At 42.7% G+C, this 23297-nt stretch overlaps 1 protein-coding gene across 3 annotated transcripts in view; it reads right to left on the reverse strand.

Annotated features, from left to right (window-relative positions):
• Nucleotides 1-23297, reverse strand: part of Ankrd11 (ankyrin repeat domain 11) — a 148778-nt gene that overhangs the window by 85260 nt on the left and 40221 nt on the right. For 2 of the 3 annotated variants that reach the window (XM_028752432.1, XM_028752438.1), the window contains exon 2: nucleotides 3360-3427. The gene's annotated coding sequence lies outside the window, so the exon portion shown is untranslated. Of the gene's footprint in view, nucleotides 1-3359; nucleotides 3429-23297 lie in introns of those variants that run through there. The other variant, XM_028752442.1, reaches the window with a different exon arrangement.

Raw genomic sequence — 23297 nt, forward strand, 5'->3', positions numbered from 1 at the left:
CCATCATTATAGACCCACTATGCGTGCTGGGTAATCAACAAACGTGCTTTGCTACCTCTAATGTGTCTTGATGCACCCCTGGTCATCCTAGCTAAGATGTAGGGTTTAAGGGCTGGGGCTCAGGGGTTAAGAGCACTGGCTACTCTACCTGAGGTCCTGAGTTTGATTCCCAGCAATCACATGGTGGCTTACAACCATCTATAATGGGATCTGATGCCCTCTTCTGGTACACAAGCTTACATGCAGATAGAGAATATACATAAAATAAATAAATCTTAAAAAAAAAAAAAAGTAGGGTCCCTGGGACAAGCAATGCTCTTGGTCCCCTTCCTCCAGCCGTGCTACTCTAAGCAGGTACCTCCAAAGACCTTAGTGCATTGTGTCAGGCAAAGTACCTACTTATCTTTGCTGTTCTTGAGGATAGAAGAGTATGCATTAATTATCCAGTACATGTGGCTTGCTTGTAAACTGTACTTTCAAGGGTACAAGACAGAAATCATGCCACACTCTTTCACATGACTTATATCAATATTACAGAAAAATGAAACAACTTTGCTGTGTACAATGATGTGTGCTCCTAGTCCTGGCACCCAGAAGTCTCGAGTGGGAGGGAGGATCTCCTGAGCCTAGAAGTTCAGAGACAGCCTAGGGACACAGTGAGGCATCAGCCCTGCAGGTTGGAAGTAGTTCTAGAAGTCGCCCTTTAATCACAGCACAATGTTCCTAGCCTCATGTCTTCTATCTCGTTTATTTCAACTTAAATTTTATTTATCTAGACAAAGCCTCAATAGGTTGGCCTACAATTTCTGATCTTCCTGTTTCTTCTTTTCTATTTTGAATATACATGTTAAATTAAAAATTAAAATATGAGAGGCTGGAGAGATGACTCAGCAATTAAGAGCACTGGCTGTTCTTCCAGAAGACATTCCCAGCATCTACATGGCAGCTGACAACTGTCTATAACTCAGTCCAGGCGATACAGCACCCTCTTCTAGCCCCATGGCACACACATGATACATGAAAGCCTAACAAAGTAAAATAATAAATGATGTACACATACAAATGAGCCCCAAGATTTCCTTCACATAAATAACACTTTATTATCATGCCATCACTTTCAGAAGCCCAAATGTTGCTGGATGTGGTAGCTTATGCCTTGTAATCACAGAAAAGGAGCTCCTGAAGCAGGGCGATTATGAACTGGAGGCCAATCTGACCTATATCATCAAGAGCCTTTTTTAAAAACTGTAGCTGACGTGCTATAAAACCTTCAGGGATGAAGAAATGGCTCAGCAGTCAAGAGCGCCTTTTCTTGCAGAAGAGCTGGGTTTCATTCCCAACACCCATATGGCAGCTCTTCACTGTGCTTTTCACTCTAGTTCCAGGGGATCTAATATTTTTTTGACCTCCTTGAGAGCCCAGCAAACAAGTGAAGCACAACAGACAGTAAGCAAAGCATTCATATAGCAATAATTTTTTCTTCCAATTAACTCTACCAACAGCCCAGACCAAGAAGGCCGTTCCTACAGTCTCTCAGCATACAATCCTAATAGGATTTTATTCTAGTCGACAAATACATCTCTAAAATCATGAAATACTAACAATCAATTTTTCCAAAAAAATAAACAACATTTTGTTTCTCCTTGTTACTCATTAAGGTCCCTGAATATTGTTCCAGTTCCAGGTGTGTGTGGCTGGCTTTCCCAGTTACCACTCTCTTTTCCTCCTGTTCATTTTGAACAGTGGCCTGCTCCAGGGACAAGCTGGATCTACCTTCAAACCTAAAACTATTTCTTCCACTGGCATGGGGGGAGGCACACAGGACCACTCCCACTGCCAGGGTAGCTTCTACCTTCCACTAATACTTTCTAATAGTTTAAGGCCTGTAGGCAGTTTCCTTTCTTTTTAACTTCTTACTAATCCCTTCCCACTCTGTTTTTTCAAGACAGGGTCTCACTCTGGCTATGCTGGAACTCTCCGTGAGTATCAGGCTGGCCTCGAACTCAGATATCTGCATGCCTCTGCATCTCAGTGCTAGAATTAAAAGGATGTGCCACAACATCCAGCTCTTTTTCTTCTATTAACGATTTATTCCCTTTACATCCCTATAACCTCCCCTCTCTAATGGTCCCCAGTCCCTCTACCTTCCTGTTCTTTTTTTTTTTAAGATTTATTTATTTATTTATTTATTTATTTATTTATGAGTACACTGTCGCTGTCTTTGGACACACCAGAATAAGGCATCCAATCTCATTACGGATGGTTGTGAGCCACCATATGGTTGCTGGGATTTGAACTCAGGACCTCTGGAAGAGCAGTCAGTGCTCTTAACGGCTGAGCCATCTCTCCACCCCCTACCTTCTTGCTTATTGAAGACATGTATATATAGTCCGTGTGTATACAAGAGTATTGCATGCGAACCTGACACGCAAAGAAACCAAAACAGCATGCTAGATCCCTTGCGGCTGGAGTTATACGTCATCCTGTGAGTTCTGAACCCTGACCCCAGGTCCTCTAGAAAGGCAATTGCTTTAGCCATGAGCCACCTCTCTAAACCCTATAGTTTCCTTTCCTTCAAGCAATTCAAGGGAAAGACCAGTCAGATCCATTTCAATGGTGAAGAAGAGTAAGAAAATTTATTAAAGAAGTATGAGGGAGGTCTGTTAAACAACAGAAGGATAACATTTAGGGGATACTTACTCGAAAACATTAAGAGCTGGGCAAGACATGAAAATCTTAAAACTTGCCAAGAATTTTTCTTGTCAGTTATCAAATCTTCCATTAGAGAAGAAGAGACAATATGCCAGCAACACTGGGCAGACCCAAGGACAGGTGGACCTTTATGGAGACAGATGTCCCCATTCTCAGAACACGCCAGTCACTCTCAGGAGGTTTGGGATGTATCAGCCAAAAATCCCATTCCTCCCAACTGACCACACACTCTGGCCTCAAGTCAGGAAAATCATGAAAACTACAGCTCTCCCTACAGCAGCACCCAACCCAGCAGCATCCACCGGATGCCAGGTCCTAAGCCCAGATCCGTCCTGACCTATCCGACTCTATTCTTCATGCTAACAGTTGATACGCGTGCACGTAGTTCTAAACAAACACAGCAGCTGCTGGGCCTCCAAACTGTTCAGAGAGGGAAGAAACAAGTGCACGTTGTAGACAAGAACATCAACCTACTATTTCTTCAACAAAATCTCTCTCACAAGGACACGAGATGCTATTTATGAACCCCAGAAGATTTCATGGTAGTCACTCCACACCATCCTCTCTGAACAAAATCCAGGACAGCAGTCACTGCCCTGAGCAAAACTCCATCAGGCCCAAGAGTAAATGCAAGAATCAGTACTCACAGATTCCATGGCAAAAATCAGTGTTGCTCAGGACTGACTGGGTATGAACTCTGGCAGGGCAGTATGCTCTGAAAGGAGAAAGGAAGAACAGATTAAGTCACTGCTAATCTCTTTGCACCTTTTAGTGTCTGAAAACAAGGTGAGATCCAGATCCAAACACACGAGCAGGGCTGAGTCAGGGCAACCTTAGAGGCCCAGGACAGGAGAGGCTCTGAGAACAAGCAGTGTTCTCAAGCACAATCCTCAACTTTTGCTCCCTGACATATTTTTAAAAAAATTAAATTAAATTAAATTTAAAAAACCCACACCAAGTCCTAGCTTGATTTTGCTGTACCAAGATATTCCATGTGCATGCTACAAAGATAAAGTGAGCTTTCTTGGTCTGTCCTTAAAGCTCTCTATAGGCTACTAATTAAAGCCTTAAGGCTATTAAAAACAAGGATGAGTAAGTTGAACCAGAGTACTTGCTGCTCTTACAGAAGGCGCAGGTTCAATTCCTACTAACCACATGGTGGCTCACAAATCATCTTAACTCCAGTTCCAAAGACGACGACCACCTCTTGTAGACACTGAAGGCACGAGGCATGTGGTACCCATACATAAACGGAGGCAAAACACCTATACACATAAAAAAGTGTTATGTGTAAGAAGAAAAAACTTCATCTGAGTAAATCAGTTTCCAGTCAGCACATGCCCTGTTTTAATCAAACTGTCAAGTGTATAATAAAATTTCCCAGGTGTCCTATAAAGGCAGTGAAGAAGCAATTCAGACTGTAAGTCAAATGGACACGACAGTAACTCAGCAAACAGGAACAGCTACTGAAATAAATTCTAGGAATTATTCTGAAATAAATTCAGGAATGTCTTCAACTTTGTGTCTCTTAAACTTGGTTTGAGAGTGACTATTAAACACTGACTGACATTTGGGCCAGAGCCTGGGGACTGAACAACAAGCCACATCCCTAGCCTCGTCCCCAGGATGTTTCTAGAACTCCTGACAACTCTGACAACCAGCCAATGCCACATACTGAAGAACTATGCAAACCATCTGTCATATGAGGAAAACAGACCCAAAGTGGGGATCGGGGTAAACTGTCTGCAGTCTAAGATCACACGAGGCACCAAAACCAATCTAGGAACAGGATACAGGTCTTACAGACCCTAAAGACTTTCACTCTACTGAGGGGATATGGTTAACAGACTCCATTATTTCTAGAAAACAATTTAAATCAAGAGTCTCTAAAATGTTTGGGAGGAAAAAACACTGATGAAATATTCTAGGATAGGAAAAGCTCAGCACTAAGGAAGCAAGAAGATGAAGAGTTCAAGGAAAACCTCAGAAACATAGTTTAAGGCCAACCTGGGCTACATGAGACCCTGCAAGGAAACTGGGACAGGGCAAGGACAGAGTGGAAGAGCTCACAACTCTCCACAGACTAATTTTTTTTCAATTAGAAAAAAACCAAACCACATCTTTTACTACCTATATTTTTCTTATCTTTTTACTATCAGCTTATAGCAGTTGTGAATTCTAACTCAGAAATCCATAAACCCTGAGAAAACCAGCTGACACCAACAAGCCAAGTTGCCTCCAAGTTCACTGTGCAATGCCTGACATTCCTGACACAGAGACTGACTGTCCGTGCCTGGGCAGGTAAGGGCACTTTGTCCTTCTGTATTCAACTTCTCCAAGATCCTACGAGAGCAACAGAGAGGAATGTCCACCCATGAGTCTGACAATGTGGAGAAGATACTCCAATGCCAACAAATCCTGACATACAGCTCTATGTTTTTTTTTTTTAAGAGCTGGGTGTGGGGCTACATATGCGCCTGTCATCAGGAGGCTGTTGTGGTAGTGTGGCAAGTGTGGGGCATCCTAGGTTACAAAAGAGACTCTGAAAAGGAATGGGGGGAGGGGTGTTCTGGGATCATAGCTCAGGTGGTAGAGTGCCTGCCTGTATGGCACGTGCCAGCAACTCAAAAGCAGGGGGAGAGAAGGAGAATTTATAAAGAGTCTATCAATAATTCCCAGCAGCTTTATTCTCCTAAAGTCGAGATGTTTCCCTTTTTGTGAAAGGTTAACTCAACAGGCAAACCTGGCATAATGGAATCCTACTTAACCATAAGAACACAACTACTGGTCCAGGCACTGGAGAAGCTCCTAAGATAGCGAGTGAGTTTCCTTCCCTTCCTGACAATACTAGATCCACAACAACCTGTGCTGGGTCATGCCTAGGACTGACCCCGGCCTCCTTCCAGAGAAGCAGGACAGTCTCAGTCTAGTCTCTCCCCTTTCCCACCCTCCTGGGAGGAAAATACATAGTTACTGTTACTGCTGGTTTCAGGATGAGGTGCCATGTTACTATTCCTGTGATTTAGAATTAAAGAGAGTAGTAAAGAAGCTTAAAAAAGAAAGCTTCTCACATACCTTTTAATTCAATGTTTCTTTCACCGAAAGGGAAAAAAATGGCAAAATTAAGTGTTTCAATACAAATCCTTATACCCTGAGCAGGAGAAGATGCAAATTCTCCATCTAGTCTGTAAACTCTGCTCCTCCCACTACAACCTGCCCATCCTTGCTAAACCATAGTTGTGATCACAGAACATGGACAGATATACACATAAAATAAAAACCAGAAAGGAAAACTGCAGGTCAGAGACTGGTTAAGTACTTGAAAACAAACTCAAGCTTAAGAGAGTGACTCAGCGCAGCCCAGCCATGGCAAACATCCCACAGGGAGGAACCTTGTAAGGTTATGCAAGCTGCAGAGGACAACCTAAACATCGACAAGGTCTGAATCTGTACAAAGTTTCAATCAGGAAATCCACAACAAGAAACTTCTTCCAAAGTGCCTCACCAGGCTGGAAGGATGGAGAACAGGAAATCTCTCCTCTTTTTGGACACTTCATTCACACATTCTAACAAGAAAGACATAAAACCAACTTTTCAGAAGGACTAGAGGAGGAAAGCAATTATCACTATGATAAGCTCTTACCAAGTCCACAGAATTCCACAGCAGTGTACCTAACCAAGTCCTGCCTGGTTCCTTCCCACCAAACCTCATGTGGAAGGAAGCACAGTTTACTCACAGAACAACTCTGGGGAAGAAGCCTGTGAAGTAAAAGGTGTGGGAGTCATGAGGGTGCAGCCCTGAGACATGTATCCAACAGACACTGAGTCCAGAGAGTTAGGTCTCCTTTTATTCCTTTTCTCCCCTCCACATGAATCTGTACACTTCCTCTTCCTGTCATGTTCCAGCAGCCTGGGCCCTTCATCAACAATCAGAGGCTGATACTATCTTGGACTTCAAGAACTGTGAGCCCAAATACAAGTCTCCTTCGTGTGAGCAGTCGTTCAGTGTGTCAGTGTGAGTTGTTGTTCCGTGTCAGTGTGAGGAGTTGTCCCCTGTGTCGGTGTGAGTTATTGTCCCGTGTCAGTGTGAGCTGTTGTCCCCTGTGTTGGTGTGAGTTATTGTCCCGTGTCAGTGTGAGGAGCTGTCCCATGTGTCGGTGTGAGTTGTTGTCCCCTGTGTCAGTGTGAGTTGTTGTCCCATGTGTCAGTGTGAGGAGTTGTCCTGTGTCAGTGTGAGGCTCCCAAAGAATGTCTGCTAATTTACCCTCAACTTTTCACAACTCCATGTTTTATTATTTTATATAAAATGAACAATTCAGGTGAGATAAATAGCAGAGACTAGGCCTCTTCTGTCAGACAAGAAATAGAATCACGCAGAGCTCCATACAAAGCCTTAGCCACAGGACTTCTTGAAAATTCCCCAAATTCCCTGTCTTGGGTGCCCCAGAAAGACAGATTAAGATGTACAGTGCCAGAAATCAACAGGGGCAACGTAGCAAACAACATAAGGGAGATCCCAGAGGAAAAGAAGCGTACTATCAGTGAGGCACCATTAAAGCTTGAACAAGCTGGGCAGTGGTGGCGCACGCCTTTAATCCCAGCACTTGGGAGGCAGAGGCAGGTGGATTTCTGAGTTCGAGGCCAGCCTGGTCTACAGAGTGAGTTCCAGGACAGCCAGAGATACACAGAGAAACCCTGTCTCGAAAAAAAACAAAACAAAAAAACAAAAACAAAAAAGCTTGAACACGAGGGCTAAAAGATGGCTCATGATCAAGAGCATAGACTGACAAAGGACCCAAGTTCACTCCCTGGACCAATATAAAGTGATTTACAACTACCTCAGGGGAATGCAACTCCTTCCATAGGCTTTCACAAACACCCCCCCCTTCTCTCTCTCCCTCCCCCTCTCTCTCTCTCTCTCTCTCTCTCTCTCTCACACACACACACACACACACACACACACACAAATTTAAAATATTAAAAAGTGATTGATATATATGAGTAAGTAAATAATCAAACAAAAGCTAGAACTTAAGTGGACTACCTAGCTAGAAACTTTATTTTGGAGAAAGAAGTGAAAACCTGAAGAATTCAAAGAGACACACACCAGAGACAGCACAGAACCCAGAGACAACTAACAAAAGTTATAAAATGACTCCAGTCAAGTTGTAAGATACAAGATTAACATGTAAAAATCCAAGTTTGTTGCCATATGCTACCAATTCAAAGAAAAAAAATTAAGGAAACAGCTGCTTACATCACAGTCACAAAGAATAAAATAGGAATAAAATTTAAAAAATGTATGACTTAAATACTGAAAAGTGTAACTACAAAAAAGAAATTCAGATGTCAAAAGATGATGAAAGAAAGATTGATCAGCCGTCATTAGAAAAATAACACTATTGCAGGCAGTCTTCTGATTCAGCAAGACACCTGCTGAAATCCCAACTGTCAGGTACTGAATTCTGTTTTCTCTCAAACATTTTACACTTACAGAACTATAAAAGTTTCTTAAAACTTTCTTATTTTTATTTTATATGAGCACACTGTAGCGGTCTTCAGACAGATCAGAAGAGGGCATCAGACCCCATTACAGTTGGTTGTGAGCCACCATGTGTTTGCTGGGAATTGAACTCAGGACCTCTTGAAGAGGAGTCAGCACTCTGAACTGCTGAGCCGTCTCTCCAGCCCCTTTTAAAACTTTAAGAGCAGAGAAGGAAGAAAACAGTTGGTATGTCTGAGATTCATATGATCCCATAATTTATTAAGTACACTTTTTATTATTAGAGGAGGATATAGGAGTTCTAATCTATAAAACCCTGGTTATCCCTAAAACAACTTTAAAAAATTTAAGATTCTCCTTTATCTGACAAAACTACTTTTTTCCTTTTAAGAAAGATCCTTTGGGAGCTGGAGATATGGCTCAGGGCTAAGAGCACATATTACTCTTGCAAAGGACCCGAGTTCAGATCCTAGCACCCACACATACATATACACACACAAACACACACACGTGCTCGCACACACAAGCACATGCTATAATCCCAGCACTCAAAGGGTAGGGGCAGATGGATATCTGAGTTCAAGGTCAGCCTGGTCTACAGCGTTCCAATACAGCCAGAGCTACACAGAGAAACCACCTCAATAAACCCAGGTAGACAGACTGACAGATCTTTAGAAAAGCTTGTTTATAGCTTGTGGCAAAAGTTAAATAAAAAAGATGAATGAAGGCAAGGTGGCCCTTCCGTGTAACTGCACATACTGCATGTGGTCATTCGTTATGCTGGGTACAAACAGACTTGGTCACCGACACACCCAAAGTATGGAACACTCAGGTAGCAGGAAAGCTTGAGAGAGCTGATGAGTGGCAGGTCCACACACAGCTTGTGCCATACCCACCACACTCATCTTAACCAGCACCCTTCAGAGGAACAGTATCTTTTTTCTCCTCCTTGTAAGAAATCGAGTTCTGAGTGTCTGAGTAATGTGCCTAAAACTCAAAGCTCAGCTTTGAAGCACGTACCTCACTAGTCATACGCACCGCCTCCACCCACATCTGAGCGCATCCCATCTATCCCAGGCTCCTCTTAAACCCCCCCCCCAGCTTCTTGGTGTGTGTGCTTCATCCTTTTCTACATGATCTTCCTCAACTTGCTTGCTACCTCATCAGCCTAATGTGGCTGGCTTTAACCATGCTGTGTCACTCCAACTCTGAACTCCCTCCAGAATAGCCATGTCCTGTCCAGTCCCTGTCTAACTAGAGACACTGTCAATCCACGTTATCACTCAGCTCACATGGAAGGCAAACTACTCCAGCCAATCTATTATTTTTTCTGAACTTCCTGACCTGCTATAGAAGACCCTGTCTATGAATCCTACAAGCCAGACACCAGCAGCTATCCCTTTCTACTGCCAAAAGTGAGATTATAAATCCTGTCAATTTCTATTCCAAGAGGAAAGGGAAAAAAGCTCCTACTTCTGTCACTATCTTAATTCCTAACTCTCAGTAAAATCAGCATGTACTCATCTGTATTATCATGACTTAGTTCTCTGCCTTCAATCACACGTCCAATCCAACTTATCCTCCAGACTGCTTACAAGTGAGTCTTCTACGTCTGACACGCCTCTCTCATCTATACGATACATCCGTCTGACCCATAAAACAGGTCACTAAACTAACAAGGAATATATTTTGGTTTCCAAATTTTACAACCACAATGAGAAAAGTACACTATGATGGAATATTTAAACACTCATGTGAGCAATGCCATGGTGGCACACCCCTATAAATCCCACTACTTGGGAGACTGGGCAGGAAGATCTAGAGTGACACCAACCTGCATTACATAACGAGATCCTGAGCCTCAACCTGAGGAAGGGTCAAAGACAAGAGACAGAGGGTGGAGGAAGAAAGTAAATATTATCTAAATACACTTGCATACATTTGTGAAAATGTTACAATGAAACCCATTATTTTGTACCAATAATATATGTTAACTTTTAAAGGTATCACAAGGTTGGGCATAGTGAGTATACGCCTTTAATCACAGTGGATCTCTGAGTTTGAGGCCAGTCTGGCCTACACAGCCAGCTCTGGGGCAGCCAGACTACACAGAAAGAGTTTATCTAAAGAACAGAATGAAAAACACAAAAGGCTCTCCTCCACTCTGCTTACCTCACAAACTATTAATCTTTCAAAAGTCTTGACTTAACTTCCGAAAGATCTTTGATATTTTTTAAAATCTCTAAAAGGACATGTGTATTTTCACCTTACATCAGCACCAGAGACAGGAGCTAGGCAATATAACCTGCTCAAGTGGAGCACACATACAAGTCGGAACAAGGAAATGCAAGTATCAAACGACTACAAAAAGCACAGCCAGCTGACACAGTAACAGGTAATTACATAAACATCACCATGGAAATTACGGTCTCTACCTCAGCACTTTGCCCTTTTGGTCCATTCAATTTATATTCTTTGAAATATGAAAGGTTCAACTGGGATGAATATAACTTACACACGAAATTAACTAAGAAATGAAGAACAAGGAAAGCTGGAACTCCTCCAAACCACATCTCAATAGACCCTAAAAGAGTGGCTACGACTCTAGACTTCTGCAGCCTCCCTTCCTCCTCCACTGCATGCATGGTCTAGCTTTTGCAACTCCCTCCTCCATTACGTGATCTAGCACCAACACTCACCACCTCCACAGCACAGCAACCTCTCTAACTGTGACAGCTTAGGAAATGCTTTTTCCCCCTTACTGAGACTCAAAAAGCATTTAAAACACATTACTTCAAAACAGAAATGCACACTGATCATTAGTCCCAGCTCAAGCAAGACCAAAGGAGCCTTCCTACCAAGTGGTGGCCCATGCCTTTAGTGCCGCACTTGAGAAGCAGAGGAAGGTGCATCTCTGAGTTTGAGGCCATCCTGGCCTATATAGTGAGTTCTAGGCAAGCGAGAACTACCACGTGAGACCTTATCTCAAATAAATAAATACCTCAACGAGTCTCTTAGCAAGTCCACCTCCTGAAGACAGTGCATTCTTCTCTGTATGGGATTGAGGACTGACACCTCCCCTGATCTCCATTCTTAACAAATAAACCGAATAAATAAACATTGACTTAGTTCTTCCTTTGGCATCTTCCAATATAAACATGTGTAATAATTAACTAAGACAATTTTTTTCTAAATTGAGAAAATCTACCCCTGCCGGACAAAGCTGTTGGAGAGGACTAGTTGGGGGGGGGGGACGACTTTTAAATGCAAAGATCCAACAGCCCTTTCATACATATTTCAAAACAGATGTCTCCTGGAACCCACACTTGCTTGGTGGGATGAGATCAATATGACGTGCAGCAACGCCAGTCTCTTACAGGAATACTACACTCAATTTCAAACACATCAAAGCCTTTTAGTCTATAATCCCTGCACTCAGGAGACTAAGAAAGAATAACCTGAAGGCTGAGGCCAAACTGGGCTACAAAGTGAGATCTCCAACAAACAAACCCTTCTGATGCCAATCACCTAACAGCTCTTGAGTATCAAATGACAAGGGCAGCAGAGACAAGTAGGAGAAACTGCTCAGATTCTGGGAGCTGAGCAGACTGGCATTCTAAAGAATTAACGCTGACTTATAAGATAATGTTAGGCAAGAAAACGGGAAGCAGGGATCCATGAAACTGTGATTACTCAGTGGGTGTGGTAATCTTCAAGACATACAGTCTGCTAGGAAGCCAGGAATGAACATCCACTGTCACTAACTGGTCAGTGTACGGAATAAAGTGTGCATGTGTATGCCACCTGTGTGCAGATGCCCAAAGAAGCCAGGAGAGAGGAGCCTCCCTTGGAGCTGAGATTACAGGCAGTTATGAGAGGTACAATGTGGGTGCTAGAGGAACAGCCAGTTCCCTGTATGCCAGAATGTCTCTTTTCTAAAACTTGGATTTATTTCATTCAACATGCTGGCAATCAATGCTCTCCACCTCTCAACTGCCACAGTCTCTAGAAGGACAACGTGTAGTGGGTCAGTGACTGTGTTAAACCATCCATTAGCCCGGAAGGTGACACTCTGAGCAGAAAGCTTTGTGCATAGCCATGCAGATCCTCCCAGAAATCTTGACATCGGCAGCAAAAAGACAGCTGCTTCATCATGAATATGAAACAAAATTTTCTTGTTCCAACATGTGGATGAAACTAAGGAATAAAAACAAGAATGGCACCAATTTCCTAGCAAATGTCCCAAGAGAGGCTCCAAGAACTGCAGCAGTGTAACAACAGCACAAAAGCTTGAAGAAAAGGAAGGACTGAGATTCAGAATGTGTGTACACAAACAGCTTAGCCCTTCCTTCTGGACATGCCATATGGTCCTGTTTCCACTGTTTATTCATATACAGAGCAAGAAAGGATTTTCTGGATCTAGGAAAAGAACTAAAAAGTGGGTAAAGTGTTTACTGTACAAGCACAAGGACCTAAGTTCTAATCTTTGGAGCTCACTGGCCAGTCAGTCTGGCCTATAGTAAGGCTGTAACTCCAAGTCTAGGGGACCTGAAGCCTCCTTTTGGTCTCCTTGGGCACCAAGCGTGTAAGAAGTACACAGACATATAAAACAGTAACAAGTAAACAGTAGAAGCCAGCCAGGCATGGCAGTGCTTGCTTGTGATGCCATGCTGTGGAGACAGAAGCAAACTCCTAGGGATCACTCTCATCCAGCCTGACCAACAAGCTCCGGTCAGTAAGAGACACTGTCTTAGAGGAGAGGGATACATGGCACTTAAGGACAGGGCCTGAAACTGACCTCTGGCCTCTGCAAACATCCACGGGCAATAAAAATGTGGGAGGGAGGGAGGGATCAAAGCAGACATTGTTTCACAACTGCAAACCTAACACTCAAGAGTGTTGAGGGAGGAGGACTATCACAAATTCAAGGCCAACCTAGGCTACACCTTGAATTACCAGCCCAGGTACACACACACACACACACACACACACACACACACACACACAGAGAGAGAGAGAGAGAGAGAGAGAGAGAGACACCCTGAGTATTAACTTGTATGCTAGAATTTTCAAAATAGGAAACTAAACTAAGATTCTTTGAGGGCAGCCCCAAAACAGAAAACAGAAGAGCAAGCGTCCCATCCAGAGGCTGAGGTAAGATCACTGAGCTGTGATTATAGTAATAAAATCAAGTGTAGGAAAGGGGAAGACGGAAAGAGAAGACCAGCAGATCATTTTATTACTGAGCTGAAATGAAAACAAAGCCCATCTAGCAATGGCAGAAGGTATCTTTGCTTCCAAGAAACAAAGATGACAGAAATCCTGTGATGACAACGATGAGAGAATCTACTCCCAATTGAATTTCTGCACCTTTCAATCTATGTTAAAAAAAAAGGAAAACTACTTCCTGCTCATCTTCTTTGCCCGTGTTCTGAGCCAGCAGAACAACCTGACAGTCCCTCTTTTCACTTCTCTCTGAGTACTCTCTCTCCCCTCACCTCCTCCTTCCCTTGTCTGGTGGTGGTCAAGTCACACTAAATCCTGCATGCCACATCTACCCACTTTCCTGAGACTCCCACTGGCGGCCATTACTAACCTGTGTCCATCCACAGGAGCCGTCCAGCAGGATCCCTCTCTGGCCTCGAAAGCAGCCTCTTCTGACTGAGCTTCCTAGCAACGAGGCTGCAGGTGCTGCTCCTCTGGCGTCCCCTCTCTGCCCCTCCAGTTTAGTGTGACTTAAACGTCATGGGTCCCAGCCTCCAGTGACCGGGCCAGCAAGCTCAACAGTGAGCAATTACACAAAACATTTTTAATTATTTTGGGAATTTAAAAAAAAATGAGAAAAGGCTTTTTTGCCCCCAAGATGTCTTGCCAGTGCATTATGTCACCTCACCACAGAAATCATCACACACAGAAATCATCATCTGGCCTGATCAAACAGTACAGATGAAGGTTGCAGCTATCTCTGAGCGCTAGGAAAACCAGAAGATATGGAGGATCTTTGACCTAACCTCTTTAGGTTTGCTGACAGCTGAGACCAGGCTTTGAAAGGTGGATGATGGGTGGATTCAGGAGGAGAAACTGATTTGCCCTAACATCAGCCCTAAACATCAGTCTTGTTTCTGGCTGAACCAAGTTCCAAAGATAAGACTTTAATGGACTTGGCCCAAGGACTATGTAGAATCTACAAGATTGGTCATATTGAAAAATTAAAGGGTATTTTCTAGGCTAAGGGCTATGAGTATAGCATGCGGGGTCAAGTTCAAACACCAACCTCAGTACTGCAAAGTCTTCAAGAATGAATTTCTAAGTGCCAGGTGTGGTAGCATAGGACTTTAATCCTAGCAGTTAGGAAGCAAAGACAAGCATATCTGAGTTCAAGAACAGTCAGGGCTATACAGCATCATTTCATCTCAAAAAACAAACAAAAAAGAATGATACTCTGCCTTTGAAGTCTTTCGACTTCTAGAAATCTTCAGAGGGGTGTGTGTGTGTGGCCTAAGAAGACAACTTACTGTGGTCTTGATTTGAGAAGAAATCTACTTTTTCTGTTTTCTTCCTTTTTTGAGGAGTAAGGGATGGAAAGTCTACTGTAGGGATGGAGAGTGCAGTCTCTCACTCTGTAGGCCAGGCTAGCCTCAGACACACCAAGATCTGCCTGCCACTGCCTCCCGAGACCTGGGATTAAAGGCAGGCAACATCACCAAGGCATAGGAAAATTTTAAGATATAATGGTCATGATCAGCCGGGAGGTGGTGGCGCACGCCTTTAATCCCAGCACTTGGGAGGCAGAGGCAGGTGGATTTCTGAGTTCGAGGCCAGCCTGGTCTACAGAGTGAGTTCCAGGACAGCCAGGGCTATACAGAGAAACCCTGTCTCGAACCCCTTCCCCCCTCCCAAAAAAAATCCAATCACCAGCTATCAATGTTAATGGCTTCCTGCATGCTATTTCCCCTTTAAGGATTAAAGATTTACTTCTGCTCACAGCTTTAAGAGGGTTATAGTCCACCACAGCAGGAAGACATAGCGTAGATACGCCCAGTACAGGGGAAGGGCAATACAGTCAGAGGTTGCCGAAGCAGAACCCACTGCATTCTGTCTACTTATCTTAATTAGCACAGTGGAAAGTCATGATGATCACAGTGCAAAACTCAAGTGTACGCCAGGCACAGCCACACACCGGAGCACTCAGGGTGAAGAGGTAGGAGGACTAAACGCTGAGGTAGTCATGGTATTTTAAAAGCAATTATATCTCCAACCACAATAAAGTTCTTTTTCCTACCAACACCATAAAGGCTCTAGTAGGTGACGTCGTTGTTAATGAACATGAACGTTTTGGTGGGAGATACAGGTTTGGTTTGATGTTCCTCTTCTGGTTTTTTGTTTGTTTTCTTTGTTTCAGACCGTCTCCTTACATAGTCCACACTAGCTTTAACTCATGGCTTAGTCTCCCATCCACATAGAGCAGTCCGCAGGTGATGAGGGTGACAGGCCACCCGAAGCATACTGCCAGAGACCAGCACACTCAAACACTCACCTCAGCTTCAGTCACACACAAGCAACAGCACTCACACAACACTAAAGCTGTTCTAGATTGATCCCTACAAAGCCTCAAAATCTTTAAGAATGCTTCCATTCCAAATTACCATCATAATTCTGCTAAAGCTGAACTTAACACAGACCAAGACACACCACAAGAGGAGCAGCAGCATCACCACTGCGTCAACTTCAACAAGATCACAGTGTGGGGACCAGGCCGCAGCCTACTGTCTAACTCCACCGTCTAAGGCTTTCTCCCATCAAGACAAACACGGACACGAAGCAAAGTAGGACATTTTAGGACTGTGCCTAAAACACAGACTGTAGAACCACGCCCACATCCTGTCCGGAAGTGAAGACAATGGGCTGAGTCATAAGCAACAGGCTTCCTCCAAAGGCATCCATTGTGCTGTTACCAAACCACACACATCTTACATGTATCAAGTGGAGATGCTCCCATCATGCCAGAGACAAACAATATTTAAAACTGTCATATAATTATTTGGAAAACTTAAAGCCATAGAAGTTCTCCTGGCCTCACAGCAGGCCTAGAGATTAAGAACTCACCTTTCTCCAGTCTTTCCAGAACAAAAGACAAGAGGAACACACTCACACACACTCTCCCCCCACCACCACCATGTAGAATTGACTCAGCTGTTAGGAGCAATGGGCTTCTTCCAAAGGCACTGTGCTGTTATTAAACAATAGACAACTTACATATATTAACATGAAGTAGAAATGCTCCCACTATGCCAAGGACAAACAACAATACAACTATTTTTTAAACTGTCATAAAATTATTTGGAAAATTCAAGCCACACCTAATTCATACATACTTTTGTTTTAAGATCTTGAAAGTACAATAGCAGAATATATTCTACTACCCAGTAATTAAAGCAACAGCACTGAAAAAGTATTTCAGATATACAAGCCTAATTCTATTAAATTTAATTAAACAGTGGTCACAGATAAGCAAATCAAGAGGCCAGCCAATGATGCTTACTAACTAAAAGGAGATTTTCCTATAGTGACTTTGTGAAAGACTTTTCTGGAATCTTACTTAGACTGACAGTATATTTACCAGAATTTTTCAAAATAATTTACCATAATGTAAACGTTAAGTTCAGTCTAGAAGGTAACAATCTTTGTACTGGGAGCAGAATCATGCACAAATTAAGATTGACAGTGTATTTACCAGAATTTTTCAATATAACTTACTATAAAGTAGGGGTTGGAGATACGGCTGAATCGGTTAAGAACACTTGTTCTACAAGCATGGTTTGAATAGGTTTGCCCTTCCCCTCCTCATTCATGTGTTTGAATGTGAAGGTATGGCCTTGTCAGAGGAAGTGTGTCATTATGGGGTGGACTTTAAGGTCTCCTTCCATGCTCAGGCTCCACCCAGTACAGTCTCCTTCTGGTTGACTTCTGATCAAGAGGCAGAACTTTCAACCCCTTCTCCAGCACCACATCTGCCCGCATGCTGCCATGCTTCCTGCCATGATAGTGGACTAAACCTTCCAAACTGTAAGAAGCCCATATTAAATGTTCTCCTTTATAAGATCTACCCTGGTTATGGTGTCTCTTCCCTGCAATAAACCCCTAAGAACTGAGTTCAAATTCCCAGTACTCATGTGAAAAGCTGGGTATGGATGAATATACTCACATGTGCAAGCGTTAAAGTTAAAATATCCCAGAAATACACATTCTTTAAAAGTAATAAACATTAGATTGGGAAATGGCTCATCAGTTGAAGCAATTGTCCAAAAGCTTGATTGGCAGAACCTACATAAAAGTTACACGCAGTAGCCTAAGTATCAGTGAGCCCTACAGGAAATGGAAGAGGTAGACATTAGAATCTTTAGCTCATGGGCCAGCTGAACTGGCTTATGCTATAGCTTTCAAACAAGTTAGAAAGATGAGGCAGGACACTAAGAGTATCCTCTGACTTCCACACGAGGGCCATGTCACTTACACAAATAGAATAAATATGGATCACCAATATAAGAAGAGTTTGGTCTAACATCTCAGGGATTACAACTGACAGTTCATAGAGCATAGGAACTGAGAAAGAACAGAGGCTGCTGAAGAACAAGAAGCAGCAGAAGCATGACAAGTTGCTAGTATCTATAGATTCAGGCAAGGTGGCAACCCAAAGATGTTGGTGCCTTGAAAATTATCTCAATTCATGTCTATGTTTTCTCACCAAGGATTCAGTTCCAATAGTCTAGCCATATTCTGAGAGCTCTATAATCATAGCTAAGACTGGATATGATAGAGGGGCAGAAAAGTCTACAATGTTCCTTACATATCACCTCCAAAAAGCCAGGGCCAGATGAAGAGGACAGTGGCTCAACAGCTCCAGAGCCAGCAGGATCAATCCTTAGAAAGTTCCCAGACAGCTGCACATTTGAAACATCTTGTCTCCATAAGTTCTCAGGTTGACCCTCTGTTGACTGTAGGGTCTTCAAGCACAAATCCCTTCAGACTCATTTTCATAGTCTAGCTTTCATAGGCTTCTTAAATCACTTCCATGAACCAGTGAATATCCAAGAGCTTCCTACAATGTGTGCCATAATATACAATCTCTTTGTCATTTCTTAACATCTACCTCTGAATTTTCATGGATTTCTGGTTCACAAGGTTATAACTATTATACATAGTATAAAATTTTTCATTTCATTTAAAAAAAAAAAAAAGTCATGGCTGACAGAAGACCCTTCCACATTTCTTTCCAAACCTGATGCTGAGAAAAGAAAAATTTTTTTCCTAGAAATGTTTCTGTAACCAGTTTTCTCCAGACATAGTTTTTGTCTGTCACTGTCTGTCTCAATACTTTTAAGTTTTAAGCCAAAACAAATTATCCTTTTTCACAAACTAGACCGTGTGGTGCAGAAACTACTTTACACATCCATGATTAACTCCCAAAAGAGAAGCTGCAAGAGGGGCTGGAGCTGGCTCAGTGGTTAAGAGCACTGGCTGCTCCTCCAGAGGACCTGGGTTCAATTTTCAGCACCCATATAGCAAGGAGGTTACAAACATGTGCAACTCCAGTTCCAGGGACTCCAATATCCTCTTTTGGCCCTCAAAGGGCACCAGGCACATATGTGATGCACATACATGCAAGAAAAATACTTATGCACACAAAAAAAAATAATTTAAAAAATAAAGAAGTTACAAAAGCTTCAGAGAGGAAGCTGTTGTCCCACAAAGGGCCGATGCTAGTTTAACCCTCTCCTGCCTACCCATCCATCTACCAGGAACCCCAGAGAACTAGAAATATCAAAGAAAAGCTCTGGGGCTTCCTTGGTATAAGGGAAGTAAGTCCTCACTAGGCTCCCTCCTCCAACCCTGTCATTAGATCCTGCAATTCCAAATCTCTACAGCAAGGCCCTCTCCCCGACTGTGCAGCTAAGAATCAGTGTCACACTACAACACTGCCTCTGCCTCCTTCATCACACAGCTAAGTACAAAGGGTTCCACTAACGAAGAAAAAAATGAATGGGAACCATCTCAAATTAATCTTGCTTGGAATCAATACAAAGATATCCATGTAATCCAGGGCACCCAGTGCCCTCATCAGTCAGCCCCTATTCTCTAGGAAAAAACCATTATCTTTACCACACGGCATAAATATCACTCCACACCTGCCTGTCTGCCATACATGGGAAATTCTTTAAGCAATGCTTTAAAATTCTTTAATTAGCTTGCTCAGGCAATGGACATCGAAAGGATACATTTTTCTAATAAAATACACGAGTAGATAAAATAGGCAAAAGTCTGAAATAACAAGGCACATAAAAAAATAAGGTTTGCATGGGTAGGGTGGTGCAAAAACCAAACAGCTGCAGAGCAATGCTCCTGAAATCAGAGGCTGGTCCCAGATTACATTTATCGTGACAATAACCGTGCAAACTGCAAGAACAGCTCAGGAGTCAAATGCTTGCCTGACACACTCAAGCATTGCCAGCACTGGGTGTGTGTGTGGGGGGGGAGTGCACAGCATGGGGTCTTGCAGTAATTTATTATTCATGACTAGATTTAGAATACAGCATAAACGTTCTTGGTACATTTCGAGAAAGACTGAACTGAAGGAAGACCCACTCTCAATATGGGAAGTGTCATAGCATGCATGTAAGCCCTGAATTGAATACAAAGCAAACAAGGTGAACATCACCTTTCCTTTCTCTGCTCCTGACTGGGGACCCACCATGGTCAGCTACCTCCCTTCTTAAACAAGGAGCCAAGATAAACTCTTCCTTAAATTGCTTTCTCTCAGATATTCTGTCACAGATGAGAAAATATAAGCCCACAGAAAATAAATATGTTTAAAAAACATCTAGCATCAGACCTAGCCAGAGACAGTCACCCAACCTAAAGATCAAAAAGCATGCGGCTTCTAGGGCACGCAAACTCATCACAGCTAAACAAAACTTGGGAAGAACTCAGTTCCTTTGCCAAGGAACATGGTATATATAATTTTTGTGCTTCTGAATAAAAATAGGAACAATACCCAAACAGTTAACTTCTGATCTATAATTTTTAATTATAAGCAGAATAAGCAATATTCTATATTGAAAGCTTCCACACTGAAAAGCAATGAACAAAAGATTTTCCCTAAAGTAAGTAAGCTTCTGTGTCTCCACTATGGGTTGGTGATAATTCTCCCTGAAGACTGAAAACACTGCACATGGTTTCTCACTCACATTTCTTTTCTGAGAAGAGAGAAGAACATCTAATATTCTCTCCTTGGGGTCTATAAAGTGCCATTGGATTAGTTGGGGGAGGGGACAAATGGTGACAATGGCTGTCTGCATTATTAGCAGCTTGGTAACCTCTGAAGCTTGAACCTCAGCCTCCCCTGGACTACACCAAACCCAAGCAGAGCAAGAGTACCAAAGTCCATTGATTGCCATAATGTTTTTCCACTGCCCCTTCTTCAACAGCAAGGACTATACAATTATCCTGAACCATTTAGGTCTGGCCAGTATGTGAGGCTACAATAGAACAATAGGACACAGGTTAAGACACAAGGCTACAGAGTAAGATCCTTCCTCAAAACAGCAGCAACAAAAGGACATTACATTTCAAAGAATTGTTTTCAAAGTTCACCATAATGGGAAAAGAACAATAACTAGCCTACAGAAATCAGTTTTTAAAAGTGGGGTATAGTGCCACATGCCTGTAACCTCGGTACTTGGGAGGTAGAAACAGGAGTCCAGAGGTCAAAGTAATTCTTGGGTACATAATGGGTTCGAAGACAACACAGGCTACAGGAGGTTCTGCCTTAAAAACCAAATAGGAAAACGGGGCTGTTGAGATGGCTTAGTGAGTAAGAGCACTTACTGTCAAGGCTGAAGGCCTGAACCTGACCCCTAGGACCTCCTCCAACATTCAGAGACAGAGCTGCTCCACCCGTTCTGCTGCTGTTCCCCTGCCTACACAGCAGTACACAGCCAGTGTTTCCAAAATCACTCAGATACCACTTTCTTAAATGTATGCCATAATCTTACATTTATTAACTATGTCCCATTTGTCCTTCAGGGTTTCTCTGTGTAACCCTGGCCATCCTGGAACCTGGGCCTGGAGACTAGTCTGGCCTTGAACTCACTACATCTCTTGAGTAGATGGGACCAGTAGATTCTATTGGTCAATCTTAAAAGAAATTTTTAGCTACTTGGGGTTTTTGTTTGTTGTTTGGCTGGTTTCTCTAGACAGAGTTGGTTTCTCTAGACAGAGTTTCTCTGTATAGCCCTGGTTGTCCTGGAACTCCTAGATCCCTCTACCTCTGCCTTCAGAGTGCTGAAATTAAAGGTGTGTAACACCACCACCCAGCTAAAAGAGAAGATTTTTGTTTTCTGATAACACTGTAAAGTGAACCTAGGGTCTTTGGAATACTAGTCAAGTGTTTTACCACTGAATTATAGCTCTAGTCTTTGAAAGAGAAGTTTGGAATTGGTGTGTAAAAGGATTATAAGCTTCTACTAAAATTATGTAAATATATATTTGTAATTATAAGATCAGTTTAATAACTTTCTTGAGTTATTGAATAAAAAAATTGATGTATTTGATAATAGTTCTCGTATAAACTCCACTCCTACCTCACTATGTAGATCAGGGTGACCTCAAACTCAGAGATCTACCTGCCTCTGCTGGGATTAAAAGTGTGTGCCAATATACCCAGTTATTTATGTAACTCTTTATTTGGGAGTTGGGGCCACACAGAGTTTCTGTGTGTAGCCCTAGCTAACCCAGAAGTCATCACTTCATAGACCAGTCTGGCCTCAAACTCAGAGATCCACTTGCCTCTGCCTCCAGAATGCTGTGGTACCACCCGGATTAATTTTTTATACAAGTAAAAATGAAGGAAGGTATCTTTTTGTACCAGTGCTGTATTGATTAAAATCAATCTCTCTCTCTCTCTCTCTCTCTCTCTCTCTCTCTCTCTCTCTCCTCTTAACTTAGTTGGTAGCAAGGGCTGGTCTAGAATTCAATACAAGAACTAAGAATGGCCTCAAACTCCTGAGTTTCCTGAGTGCTGAAATTACAAACTTGCACCACCATATCTGGCTAGTTGCCACCACCTTACTTTGTTGACAGGAACACAAACCACCAGAGTAGCACTCTGTCTTCTTACAAGAGCCCTATTCCTAGAACACTAGAATGAACAAAGGTGCCCAGAGTGAGATTGTAAATATCTACTCAAATGCTTTCAGAGACATTCAGGACTTGATGCAAAGTCATCACATCAATCTTGGGAGTTCCTTTGCATCTTAGAGACAACAAGTCAATGTGAAGGGAAAAATTACGATCTTTAAACTACACCAAAATATCATTCAATTCTGTCCCCAAAGTAATGCCAGAAAATTCCAAAGCATGCCTCAATTCTACAATAATGACCAACTGCCCTAAATCCATACATACAAAAATAAAAGAGCCAAATTGCATCAACAATCACAGTCAGACAGAAAGCACGGAGTTTGGGAACCAAAACACCAGCTGCTTACTCATTCCCATTCCCAGTGTTGTTAAGGCAAGTCTGCTTGTAGTCTCAAGTACCAAAGGCATAGAAGTCAGGGGCCAGAATTACAACAACAGGACCGGGCAGGGAACGACGCTCCAAAGACTTGGGCTGATCCTGAGATTTGATCTCATGCCACTCTAGTCTCTCACCTAAAACTTCTTTATAGAACACAAGTGCAAAACAGCTCTCTTAATCTGGCAATATCTAAAACACCGCCATTCATGTTTCAGGATACTTCAAGTGAGAGAGGGAAGAATCCCAGGGCTAGGCTACTGTGGTCTCCAGAAAGTACTCCAGCCTTTGTCATAAACACTGTCTCTGTGCTGTAACTGATATTCACCTCCTTAAGGTATGCTAGGCCTCAGCAAGAAGGCTCCAACTTGCCGGGCTGTGGTGGCGCACGCCTTTAATCCCAGCACTTGGGAGGCAGAGGCAGGCAGATTTCTGAGTTCGAGGCCAGCCTGGTCTACAGAGTGAGTTCCAGGACAGCCAGGGCCACACAGAGAATCCTGTCTCGAA

Source organism: Grammomys surdaster, unplaced genomic scaffold (assembly GCF_004785775.1).
Source record: "Grammomys surdaster isolate TR1022 unplaced genomic scaffold, NIH_TR_1.0 128, whole genome shotgun sequence".
Lineage (NCBI taxonomy): Eukaryota > Metazoa > Chordata > Mammalia > Rodentia > Muridae > Grammomys > Grammomys surdaster.